The sequence below is a fragment of the Pongo abelii genome, chromosome 17, assembly GCF_028885655.2.
Source record: "Pongo abelii isolate AG06213 chromosome 17, NHGRI_mPonAbe1-v2.0_pri, whole genome shotgun sequence".
NCBI classification, from domain to species: Eukaryota; Metazoa; Chordata; class Mammalia; order Primates; family Hominidae; genus Pongo; species Pongo abelii.
In genome coordinates, this window is record NC_072002.2 from 70,967,379 (window position 1) to 70,980,713 (window position 13,335).

The 13,335-nt window shown below is 38.8% G+C and overlaps 1 long non-coding RNA gene across 7 annotated transcripts in view; it reads right to left on the reverse strand.

The window, feature by feature from the left end:
- The window catches only part of LOC129051599 (uncharacterized), a 54,083-nt gene that overhangs the window by 32,683 nt on the left and 8,065 nt on the right, over positions 1 to 13,335 (reverse strand). For 4 of the 7 annotated variants that reach the window (XR_008515959.2, XR_008515961.2, XR_010137591.1 and 1 more), the window contains exon 2: positions 5,288 to 5,456. This is a non-coding gene — a long non-coding RNA (uncharacterized LOC129051599). Of the gene's footprint in view, positions 1 to 3,157; positions 3,311 to 5,287; positions 5,457 to 13,335 lie in introns of all 7 variants that reach the window. The other 3 variants (XR_010137590.1, XR_010137588.1, XR_010137589.1) reach the window with 1 other exon arrangement.

The following is a 13,335-nucleotide window of genomic DNA, read 5'->3' on the forward strand; positions in this document are numbered from 1 at the left end:
ATGACTTCCCTGGTATTTCCAAAGGTCTAGAAATAGGGCTAGCAACATATGCTTTGATATGTTGTTCCTTAGGATTTTCAGGGACTAAAAAAGGGCAAACCAAATATTCATAAATGCAAATTATTTATGTAGATAAACCAAATGCATTTTTGTGAAAATCAATTAAAATTATTATCAATTAAAATTAATTGTTAAATCAATTAAAATTATTTCACAAAAATTGATTTTTGTGAAAATCAATTAAAATTCTACAAGGCAATAATTTTCTGAACAGTAGTGTGTAACTAACAACTGCTAAAAAAACTGATCATATAAATTAAAGCCTAGCCCTCAAATTGGGCTGACTTCTAACAGCTTCAAGGTGGCCCCAGGATTTACAAATTGAGTGACCAGGTTTCAGAGACCTCTTCAGGTTCAAATAAGATTTACACCCAGACTTAACACATAACTTATGCCTGGAGATAGAATCTCATTTGGGGTGGGGGATGGGAAATGTGTGTGCACAAAAATTATATTTCATTCTGCGTTTACCCTAGGGCAATTTTTGGAGTTAGTTTACCTTAATATAGTTAGAAGAAGTTTAACTCTACTCCTGTACAAGTCCCAGCTTTGCTGAATACCATCTTCAAGCGTAACCTCAGTTGTGGGAAACTAAATACGTAAGTGACCAATGGCTAGACCATATATAAAATTAGAACTTTGATCCACAATCTGGAGCAAGCTCTCCAGGAAACCAACTTTTTATCTACTATAAACAACCTAGAAAGCCAGCCTGCTAGAAGTCAGACTTGCAGGAAGCCAGACTGCTGTCTCTAGTGACAATCTAGGAAGCTATACAATAACCTCTGTAGCAATCAGCTCCAAGTGGCCAGAATTTGTTTAATAACTGGCAGCTTTCCTATTTTTTGTCCCTGTTTCCAACTTAGGACCAATAAGAGGAAGCCAAATATGCACCTCTAATTAATCACATAGCACACCCCACTTCTAGTTAGGCTGCTTCCAACTTTTCCATTTCAACAGGCTCTAATTGTGGCATACCTGAAGCTTTCCCTGTTTTCCACTCTAAAGCTTTCCCGTTCCTGCCTGCCTTTGAGTCTCTGCCAAAATTCAGGTGCTGGTGGATGACCCCCTTGCTGTAGCACGCTCTCAATAAAGAGGCTTTGCTTTTTGCTTCTTGTTGCTTTTCTCTTTTTGTTACAACTTGCACAGTTGCATCATCCCATCTTCACGTGGAGCAGCTCCTTTGATATAGGACAGACTGAAGACATACATTGCACATTGCAGATGAGGAAACTGAGGTCCAAGGAGGCCAGTGATTCTCCTTGGGTAGAACGTGGTATAGTCAGAAGCCCACCTCAGAATCACAGGTGTCCTGACTCCTGCCCATTATTTCACCACTACTCTCTGCTGCCTCCCAGCTGAGATTTTAAGGAGGTGGGAGGAGGAGTTGATGAGAAATTAGAGTATGAATCATGATTCTGTGGAAGATAACGCTGTGGTTCCATTCACCACATTTCTAAAATGGGGTGAAAAGACCTCTTTGTTGGAGAGAACAGAACCCAAAAAGTAATCCCCCCTTCCCTTCCCCTGGCATGGAAAATTTAGAAGTGTCTCTTGGGGTTTATACCTCTTCTAGGCTTGCAAGCCAAAGCTGGTCCTCCACCCTGCAACCAATTTTCAAGAGCAAAATATTTCTTTCCTGTTTGCTTGTTTGTTTATTTGCCTCTTAAAAAGACAAACAAGCAAACAGGAATGAAAAAGAAATCCTAAATTCCTGCTTTTAGGTTAGCCCTGAAATGCATTAATCTCTTTCACTTGATGTAGCTCACTTTCGTTCTTCCATTTTAATGGAATATCTTAGGAGGAAAAAAACTCAAATAACCAATAACAGTTTACAGCTTTGACGCAGAGCACTAAAGTTGTTTTTCTATGAATATAGATTATTACATTTTTTTAAACCAAGTAAACAGATGCATAAAAATGCATTATTTCAGGAGCATAAGAAAACCTGCAATAAGTGTAGTGCTTTTAATTTGCTTTTATGATTACTTGTAATTAATTAGCATCAAAAGTAAATTATCAACATTTGAAATTGTAGTATGAGATGTGAGCAGGGTACTCCATGAATGATTGACTGGTTCATCTTTATATCAAGGTAGGGAAAAGAATGATCTTTCCTTTGAATTTTTTTTTAAACTATGCTTAAATGAAAGTGCCAAAAGTCAGTAGCAGCACAGAGGAAGAAATTTTAAAACAACTGATAAGGAAGGTCCAGTTTGTCAAATGAAAAATGATGTCAAGGGTTAAAAATGATACACATTACCAGCCTCATAACAGGATTAGAGTTGTCTAAGAACAGAAATTTCTTTTTTAGAAAATATGAATAAAAATGGAATAGCTCTGCTAATTGAAGGAGGTTCATATACTTTCTCCAAACCATCACTTTCAACCATAAAAACGAAGACATTTTACAGGTGTTGGTATTTTTTCTTTTTAACCAACTCTGGTTGTTTGTCACCATCCCTTTTCCTTTTAAGATTAATGATGAAATTACTTGCTGTAGCTTTGGTCAACTTAAAACTAACCAATAGGTTCCAAGGAGTGATACACTTGACCTCTTTCTGCATCCTCTGACATTTGCTGCCCCAGCACACCCTGCCCTGAGCTGGTTCTTCCTGAGAGAGTGCCAACAAGAAAGAAAAATGGATATTTAGTAAGCAGACTGTTTTTTTCATCTGAGAAGAATATGTGCAGGGATTTAGAGGACTCACCCACGTCTCTTTTATTAACAAGAACGTACTTGAACTGAGAATTCAATCTCTGCAATACAAATAGAATTCACCAACAGAAGGGAAGGGAGGGGAAAAAAATAAGATTAAAAACCCACAGTCTTCCTTCTTGCTTAGCAGCCCTCCTAAGAGTTAGGGGCTTTCACAAAGGGATTACGGAGCTTCCAACAAAATTAAATAAAATAAATAGATTCACTTCTAACAAGTTTCATTCCATGGCAGACCCTCAAAAGACACACATTTTTTAAATTATTATTTTGGGGAAGTTATCTGAAATGAAACTCTGGCTGTATTTTTCTAAATAATCCACTGGGAAGAATAAAAAGCATTCCACGTTCATAGGGAGCTGGGGATAGATTTACACTTACGGTTACTTCAATATTGATAAGAGAATATAAAGTAAACTGCTTCCCAATGAAGACACAGTCAAAGGCTCAGGGACATTCTTGATTATCTTGTCCTCTTCCTCTAGGGATTCTAGTCCAGGTAACTATTCTGCTACTGGTGACCTATGCTGGTTACTAAGGAACAACATCAGAGTTAACAATCCCCAAAGGCAAAGTGTTAAATCAAACCAAGGATATCTGCATTGCAGTTACTGTACTAGAAAAATTCTCTACTAAATCCCACTAAAATAACAAATATTAATCAAAGTTCAAGCTATATCAACAGCATTCTTGCTTAATTGTTGAAATTAATAGTTTATCACAAGCATTGAGTTGCTCTAGTCTCTCTCATCCACCACTGCTGGAAATGGGAATTGGAGAAAACTGAAGAATTCATAAAATTCCTAGCCAGATTATTTTTACACTGAGATTTTCCATTCTGTGTTACCAACAATGAACACACATTCCCTTTTCCCCAAGATTGCTACCTGCCAAATCTGTCTTTGGGAGGTCACAGCACCCTTTCTCAAATACAGTGTTCAGGGGCACATACTGAGAAGATACTGGTTATTATTTTCAGTGATTGGAGGAAAGTGGAAAGGTTATTCAAGGAAAAAACAAGGAGAAAAAACAACGCCATGACTTGTTGAGGAAGTGTGTCCATGTGCCAGGCAGCATTCACTGAAGTCACCAAAAAGGGGGAAATCCCCTGTTTTACTTCCTATCATTATTTCTATTTTGGAATGTGGGTTTCCGGTGAGAGCACATCTAGGCATTACATTATAAAGCTCTTCTCCTACAGATCCAGTGGGGCCATTTAGCTCATTGGTCACTAGATGCACATCTCTTTTTAGCTATTGGTCCTTGACTGTTACTTCTTATACAAATATGTGTGTGGGAGGGGGAGGTGATGGTGGAGTGAATAACTCAAGTCTTGACCTCCTAGGTCCACCTGAATATCAGACCCCAATGATGGGTCAAATTTCCTAGCTACAAGGCAGTGTCCAAGTATTCAGTCTACTTCAAGGCCTTTATGATACTTCAGTGGTAGGGTATGTTTGCATGCGGACTAAGACAGACCAAATTATCCTTGATTTATAGTGACTAAGATTAGAATAAGGTTCCAGAAAGCCTAGCAGGGACATCCCTGGAGAATATTATTAAAAAAGCAAACTGTATTTATCACTCCATACTCTTCTACTGGGCCCTCCCCTGCAAATGCTCTGTGCCCTAAGGAAGCCGCAGCTGAGGTCCAGGATTCTGGCTTTTTCGTCTCTGAACAATTCACTCAAGTCTGTAACTCTTGAAATATTCTTCCTCTGTGAAATGGCTCTATCCTTTTACTATAACCTCTGGATTCTGCACGAAAATTTCCAGGTTTACCTAAGATTTTAACTAGATCAACTTAATGCAATAATAGATCATTTTTGTATTGTTGTGTTGCCTGCATGGGTAGCTGATATGCATTCCAGCAGGAGCTGTCTAAATATATTTTAATTTAAAAAAGTGGTCCTCAAAGGTGCTAATTCTAATTCAGAAAGGGAGTTATTTGGGGGTAGATGAGCTCTTTTAGTGCCTCCTCAACTACACTGGGATAAGTCAGTGATTACATACTCTGAATCTACAAAGTCTTGCCCTACAGGTTGATGCTCTATTAATGTAAGATGCATGATTTCTCAGATAATTGCTTTTATCCACCACTTGATATTTACCATAGAGGCATGGTCTCAAGAATTGCTTTGAGCAACTGTCTTGTTTAAAACCAACATTGCTTTAAATCTACATATTTTAAAAAGCATAAAAGCATACGAGTCCTATTTTACCCATTTCCGATTTATAAAGTGCCTGGAGGCACTTTTTACCATAAAGATTTTTGCAATACAGACATGCAAGTTTCCTTCTCCTACTTTAGAATAAATGACTGGTGGCTAAGACTTTCTTCCAAATACTTTTACGTAAGCATTTTATAATCCTTTTAAATGTTCCTTTTTACAAAATTTCTTTCTAAGTTACACTTCTCCTTCTTAATAGTATATGAACCTCAATATGAACATTTGAATACTTTTTTCCTTGCTCTTCAATTTTCATACTTCAATTGCTAATTTCCTATACCTTTCTGCTTTCTCCTCTCTTTTGTCCTTTTCTTCCTTTGATGACTTCTGAAAGACACTGATGATAATCTTTCTCATTTCTCCAAACAGTGTTCTTTCATTGGTGTTAAATTGTAGATAGTTGAGGTATCACAACTTGCTTGACATTGCATCCTTTGCTCTAAGGAACACTAGAGACAGAGAGAATGGTGATAGAGCTTAGGGCTCCACTGGGGAGAAAAAAGAAGAACATTTTAGAAAGAGTGTGTGATCTGTTAAAATATGTAGCACTGAACACACATATTTTGAGGGTTAGGAAGAGTAATGTCTTTCAATACTAGATACACAAACTGTCAAAGAACACTTATGGTTCTTCCAGCCCTGATCCTTATGGTTTTGATTGATTGGGGTCATAGATGGCTTCCTTGACAAAATCCTAAAATCATGTCTATCAAACGAAACAACAATCTGGCAAGGGAATATCACAAGGTATAAATGGATTCGAAGGGCTTTAGCTTCAAAATGCAACTTGATGTGATGGTAAAGGAACTTCCAAGAATTTTAAGTGTGGTTTTCTTGGAGTACTATTAACCAGTTGCTAGAGGCAAGCTGACTGGGTCTGCTTTGCACCAGAAGTCATAAAATTTGTTCAGGGCTCAGCATGCTATCTGCTGAAGGGTAAGAACCTTTTTCTTCCATTATCCTAAAGAGAAATCTCTGGCATTAAAATTCAGACAGTCATTTACTCATGGTACAATTTTTTTACTTATTTCTGATTTAGATAAAGACCTTAATGATATATTTCTATGTTTTCACTGGTATGTTCTTAATTTTGTTTTCCTTTGTTCTAAAGACTAAACTTTCAGTTTCTTTTGTTTTAGTCATTTCAACATTAATGAATAGCATCTGGATTAATGACACTATTTAATTGTCTAACATAGGAACCCTGGACTCATTCTTGCTTAAAATTAATTTATTAAATCTTATAATCTTTTTGTTCCACCAGTTAAACTTCTTGTTTGTTCTACATTAAGCAATACCTGAATAGGAGTAATCCATTGGATGCTGTATGTCATCTACAAATTCTGCCCATTGACACCTTTGAGAGTTCTGTCTTCTGGGGCTACAGTGTGATGACATCAAAAACCCTCTTCTGTTGATTTAGGCACATCCAATTCCATGCTCATCAATTGTAGAAGTCAATCCTCATTAGTCAGTTGATTAGCAGCTCTTACCCTTGCAAGTAAATTGGTGAGCCATGATCATCAGGCTAGTCCTATTCAAATGGTGTTGGGTAATTGGTAACCATAGAACCATTCAATTCTAAATTTCAAACATAGATAACTGCATTTTGCTTTCATTCTGAGGATTCAGTGGAACATAATAGATACCATAGCAATCAAAAGCTGTCTTTTAGACAGGATGAAGAACTAAAGGCAAATATTCTAATTTGGTAATCATCCTTATGACCTTTAACAATATTTATTCACAAAAGATTTGTTTTAGGAGACTAATTTATTGTCATTTTGCATTTTAAAGTTTTTTTTGTGGTGGTGGTGGTATTATTTAGCAACTGGACAATTTAACTTTGGTAACTGTAAGAGCAATCTGGTGAAAGTGATTTTAGTTAATGTCAGTAGGGCATTATAAATTAAGGGTTTATTACTCTTAGTCCTAACCTGACTCCTTTAAATGAGACACTTGGATGGTTGATACGAATAAAGAGGAAAGAACACAGGTTTTGTGTCTGTGATATATGTAGATTCAAATTAAGATTCTGCCCCTAACTCCCTGAATTAGTCTCACCTATAAAAGTGAATATTCAAACCTGTATCTCAGAGTTAAACAGTCACAGGTGCATGATAGGAGATCAAGGATAGCTTTCATTATCATTATTGTGATTTCTCCTTCTGTATAATTCCACCAATAAGAAGCCTAGGACTTCATCAGCAGACTAATCTGTACTTGAAATCTCTTGAACCCGGGAGCCAAAAGACTCATACTGTCAAGGTGACGTAGGGGTTTGTTGATTCCTAATCATCATAAGACCTAAAAGGGATAGTTTAATTTTCAATAGGCTATTTTTCTAGGGGTGGCTATTGGCTCACATTATTAGATAATCATAGTTCAATACTGTTCAATTGCTACCTATCAGAGTCATTCTTTCGTATACATATGTTGTATTTCTTACTGTGCCAGACACTGTTTTAGCCATTGAGAAGCATTAAGAAGCAGTTTACTTTCATTTTAAATGAACACTTTTCTATAGAAGTTACTGTTTATTCTTGTTTGGTTTTTATCCCTTGTTTATTTACCATTTTCAGGAATAAAGACGTGAGGGTTACAAGTAATAATATTCCATGAAATTTGCATTTTCTGCAAGTTTAACTGTTTTAAAAACTGTGATGGAAAAACTGGGAGTTCAGGAGGATTGGACCAGAGGCAAGAGCTCTCTGAACACATAATGACCTCCATGATTCAAACACACAAGTCTATCTGTCACCCAAGATAAATGTTTAGACAATTAGATAGAAATGTGCCCTGAATGCACCTTGTGTAGGCAAATGGTAAGACTGATTTTCCCCTTTTTCTTGATTGGTAAAGTCTAGAGAAGTTATCAACAGAACTTCCTCTCAAAGGAAGCAATACTTTTACATACACATACATTGCAGCAAATCCTGAACCTTGCTACTGAGGCACACAACAATTGCAGATTTGGACGCCTCTCTTGTTCAATGCTTGGCTCTGAGTGAGCAACTTCTCTGATGTTATAGGCCCATAGTTTTAAAGAAAATTAGAAACATATAATGAGTCACAGGAAGAGGAAGAAAATTTAACCCAGTGTTCTCTAAGTCCTCCTCTAAGAACTATACCCTAATCTTGCATAAAGATTTACTTCTAATTAACTTGCCAGTTAAGAGACATTCTCTCTTTTTGGCAAAAATTTGACCAAACAATCAGCTGGATATGCTGTCTAGACTTGACTCCAGCTTCCCCTCAAAAAGGTCTGTCCAGATCCTCCTGACCTAACATGTGCCTGATGAACAAAAAGACTTTAGCACAATTGCAGTTCTGTTGACCATTGTCGGTAATGGAGCTAATCAAGAAAACCAGGGGACTCATTAAAACTTTCTGCTGCATATTCATAGGCTGATTCATTTAAGAGAATTTTTTGGAGGAGTAATAGGTAGATGAAAGGCTTTAGAAATATGCAGATGACTCAAGTCTCATAACCCTGGGAGTCAGACATGCACGCACAAATTCATAATGTGAAATAGCATGTCTAATGGAACAACATTCATTAGCTAAGTTCAAAGGAAAGACTCAGATTTCACTTGGAAGAATGAGGGAAGACTTTGTATTTGCTGCTTTTCATTGTGAGCTAAGGAGTTGCCCCAGGAACCTGCGACTTTGAGTCCTTACCTAGGGATGTGAAATCTGCATGGTACACACAGGTACCTGGGCCTGGTAGAGGGGAAGGGGGGGCACATGGGGGTTTTCTGAGATTCATTCTATGCTCCACTCCGTTAGCCATGTGCCCTGGCAGGAAGGGCTGTCCACCTGAAGAAAAGGCCATGAACGATGCAGCCCTAAGGTTTCTAAGTTGGCTCTCCCTTCTGGGCATCTTTTTAAAAATTAAGTTTTGGGGTACATGTGCAGGATGTACAGGTTTTTTACATAAGTAAACATGTGCCATGGTGGTCTGCTACACCTATCACCCTATCACTTAGGTATTAAGCCCAACATGCATCAGCTCTTTTCCCTAACGCTCTCCCAGCCCTGCTCTCCCCAAATAGGCCCCAGTAAGTGTTGTTCCCCTCCTTGTGTCCCTGTGTTCTCATTGTTCAGCTCCCACTTACAAGTGAGAACATGTGGTGTTTGGTTTTCTGTTCTTGCATTAGTTTGCTGAGGGTAATGGCTTCTAGCTAAAGAAAATGTACATATATACCATGGGATACTATGCAGCCATAAAAAGTAATGAGATCATGTGCTTTGCAGGGACATGGATGAAGCTGGGCAACTTTTTCTAATTCACACAAAGGTACACTGATGCCCTCCTGGAGTTGTAGTATCTGTTACAAAGAGGGATGATCTGAAAGGCTACTTTTGCTTTGGGGAGAAGCCAGATCAAAAGCCAACAGGCTGCTCACATGAATTTTCCATCTAGAAGTCCCAGAGAAAGAATCCAGATACCAGGCCCCGAAACTGAAGCCAGATAGGAGCATACAGGTTTAAAGCTGTGGATAGAAGGTAGAAGGGGTGAATTCTCTGAACTGATTGCTGAGCTATGACTATAATGGGTGTAGGTGGCCTAGTTTGTGGGTGGGATGGGAGGTATCAGAAAGCCAGCTCAGTGGGGTCAGGTGTAAAAGAGGGGCTAAACTGGGACTGTGTGATGGAGGAAGAAAATGAGGAGAATTTCACGCAGAGAGTTCACCTCTGCAAAAACTCCATGGGATGGAAGGCTATGGCTTGATGAGTCCACACCAAGACTTCTGCAATAGCTAGGACATAGGGCACATGGATGAGGAGGGTCAGGAGCTCAGGAGTGAAGATGAAGAGGGAGACGAAGGTCAGCTCCTGAAGACAATGCCCATCCTGGTGTTCAAATCTCTCAAATGATTATCAGGATTATTATTTTCTCTTAGGGTGACATATTTGTTTCCTGTGTGCTTCCTTTTATTAAAAAATTGAATCTGTGCAACAAACCAGTTTCCCTTTTTGCTTTGGTTGTTATGACGCTCTGGGCTCTGTGGTAGACAGATCACAATGTGGCTTGCCATGTTTCATTACTATTCGGTTGGTGCAAAAGTCATTGCAGTTTTTGCCATTACTTTCAATGGATCTTGTCTTATTGCCCTTGACCTAATGCGATTCCAAGGCATCCATTGTCCTGTGTGTTAAATCACCACTAATCCCTTTTAAAAAGTTGTCAAAATATGAGTGATACATAGAAATAATATATAATAATATCTTCTAGATGACAGCCAAACAGCAAATGGTTCTTGAACACCTCTGATAACTGACTCTATTACTTTGAGAAGTCAGAAGCACAAGATTTAGTTTCAACATTCAATTACCAGCTTGTAACCTACCTGAGAAAATGCCATGTGCAGATAACATGATAAGTAGTAGTACAAGGCATTATATGCAGGGTTAATATTTAATTTATTTCTACTGCTACAAGGTTACTTGCAATTAAAACATTTTAGTTCATCTCCTTTGGGTGGTATATAACTTGTGCCTGAAGCTGGCTGAGTAAGCAGCTTGCCACTCAGATCCCTTCCAACTCTCCCTGGAACACCCACCTCCATTCCCTACAATCCAGCAACTGAGGGGTTAATGCAGGGCACAGCAGGAACCTCTGCTCCCAGGACCAGGACCACCATTTGCTCTGATGAGATGAAGTCTACTATGCTCAGACTTTTATTAAACATTTTGAACATCACTCTTGAGTAAATGTTAGGTGCTAAGTGATCTGTCTCCTTGTTATAATTGCAATAAATAATAAGGGTTACTATTAGCTAATCACTTTCTATGTTCCAATTTAACATTTATAATTAGCCACTAAGATAATCTTTACTAATCTCATTTTACAATTGAAGCAAAAGGCTCACGGAGTAGAAATCACTCCATCCAGAGAGGGCACTTAGTAAGCAGAGAATCCAAGTTCCCAACCCTGCTCAGTAGGACAGACTCCATGTTTGGGAGAAGTCTTTGTTATCTTTCCTGGGACAGCAGAGAAGCAGTATGGAAAAGAGGGAGGAGATGGCTTTAAGGGTTTGGCTGAGCAGTGTGGCTGGAAGGACAGGGGACCTAAGGCACATTAGGTGGGTAGTTGAATCTGGCTTACACCCTCTTAACATGTGTTTCTGGGTTCTTCCTTTTTCAGTTGCCCTTAGTCTATCATAAATAAGAATTCGGGAAGTTGCATCCACTTTTTTTTAGGTCACTAATATACTTTATAGTAAGTTCAGCTACAGCAGAATAAATTGGGGCTTCTTGGCCCCAATAGGCACCATCCGGTTTATGAAACAAGAGTGTATGCCCTCTGGATCATTTTCCCTTACGAAATTCCTCCTTATCTGCTGCCTGGCTGCTAACTTAAGGATAATTTTCACACTTTCTATTCTAATAATTTTGTGCTGTGGATTTTCAGTTTATTTTGTTTATATTAAGAAGGGGAAAAATAACCTCTTGTAAAATACACACAGGTTTAGTCTGGCAACAGAAAAACATTCTCAGGGCAAGAGAAAGTGAGTATTTCACAGCTAAGGGAAGAATTGAGCAACTCAGATTACAATTGAAAGCTGATTAATGGGAGATTCATGTTGGAAGCAAAGAGGTTCGAAACAGAAGGAACAATCAAAGAGAAAATAGATGCTTTTGTTACCTATGCTTGTTTTTAGTTCTCGCCTCTCCTAAAAGAAGTGATGAGCAGGCTGTAATCTGTAGGCATAACATTAAAGCTGAGAAAGCTTTAGGGAAGGGTAGGAATGGTGGGTTATGAGTTCTATAAGACTTTAGATTGAAGGGTTGAAATGACAAAGATACTCACCAGTGTTATTCGATCCTGTGGTTTCATAAGGGTCTCTGGTAATTCTGAATATACCCTCCCTACCCCAACACCCAGGTAAAAGGTCAGTCTATGGCCTTATGAAAATGTTATCATTCACTGCCTCTGGTGGCCACAGTTTGTTTTCTTTCTCACTCATGTGAAAAATCCCGACGCCCTCCCATCCTCCATCTCTTGTTGCCACCCACCAGCCCTTATGTCAGTCCAGAGGCACAAACAACATCATTAAAGGGGAGGAAAAGAAAAATCCAGTACAGATTGGCTGGCTCCCTGGCCTGGGCTGGTTTAGGCAGCTCTTGGCTTAGACACCCTGCCTTCCAAACACAATCTGTTTTCAAGATTCCTGGGGAATTTCAGGTCCAAGAGAAGGTTTGGTGTTAACTTCCCCAAACTCAGCCTCCTTCCTCTCTTTCCACTCCACTAAGGCGTAGGGGAGACCCACTTGCCCAGACTCAGTTTTCAGCTTGTGGGACAAAGCTGTGTTCTTGGCTCTAGAAGAAGCTTCTGTTCTCTCCAAGCTCTATGTTGTTTCCTTTCCTCTATAACTTTGCTCCGCCAATGGGCCAAGCATGGCTCCATTCTGCTCTACCCCCAGAGGCTTTTGGAAATGGAAAAATACAAAAGATGCTGAGAGGCCACATTTAAAGAAGACAGCCACTCTTAATAGGATATACAGTCAGAAGTTCCAGAATGCGGCAGAAGCTATTCCTTTTTAGGCCCCACAATAGCACCAAGTTCTTTCTAGTGTGGATCCTGCAATTGGCAAAGTGCCAGAAAGTGCAAAAAAAAAAAAAAATGATAGATGCAATGTAGTTTTTGAAGCACTCTGAAAAGTATTTATCTAAATGAGAAGCATCGCTCCCTTTTTTGTGTGTGGCACCATCCTATACGAAGAAGCATCTTACAGCTTTCTGTCTAGTTGGGTGGAAATCTTGTTTAAAAATAATACATTAGTTTCCTCTGAGACAGGAGAATTGCTTGGACCCGGGGTGGGGAGGTTGCAGTTAGCCGAGATCATGCCATTGCACTCCAGCCTGGGCAACAAGAGTGAAACTCTGTCTCAAAAAAAAAAAAAGTTTCTTGTTCTGTGGTTTCCATTACCCATAGTCAACTGCAGTCCAAGAATATTATCAATATAAGTAAGTAAATCAATAAGATATTTGTGAGAGACCACATTCATATAACTTTATATTGCAGTATAATGTTATTTTATTAGTAGTAGTTGTTTTCAATATCTTATTGTGCCTAATTCATAAATTAGACTTTATCATAGGTATGTATATACAGGAAAAACATAGTTATATTTAGACTTCAGTACTATTCATAGTTTCAGGCATCCTCTGAAGATGTATCCCCCACAGAAATATATCCCCCACAGAGAAGGGATGACTACTGTGTATACCTCTTTTTTTGACAGAGTCTCACTCTGTTGCTCAAGCTGGAGAGCAGTGGCACAATCTTGGCTCACTGCAACCTCTGCCTCCCAGGTTCAA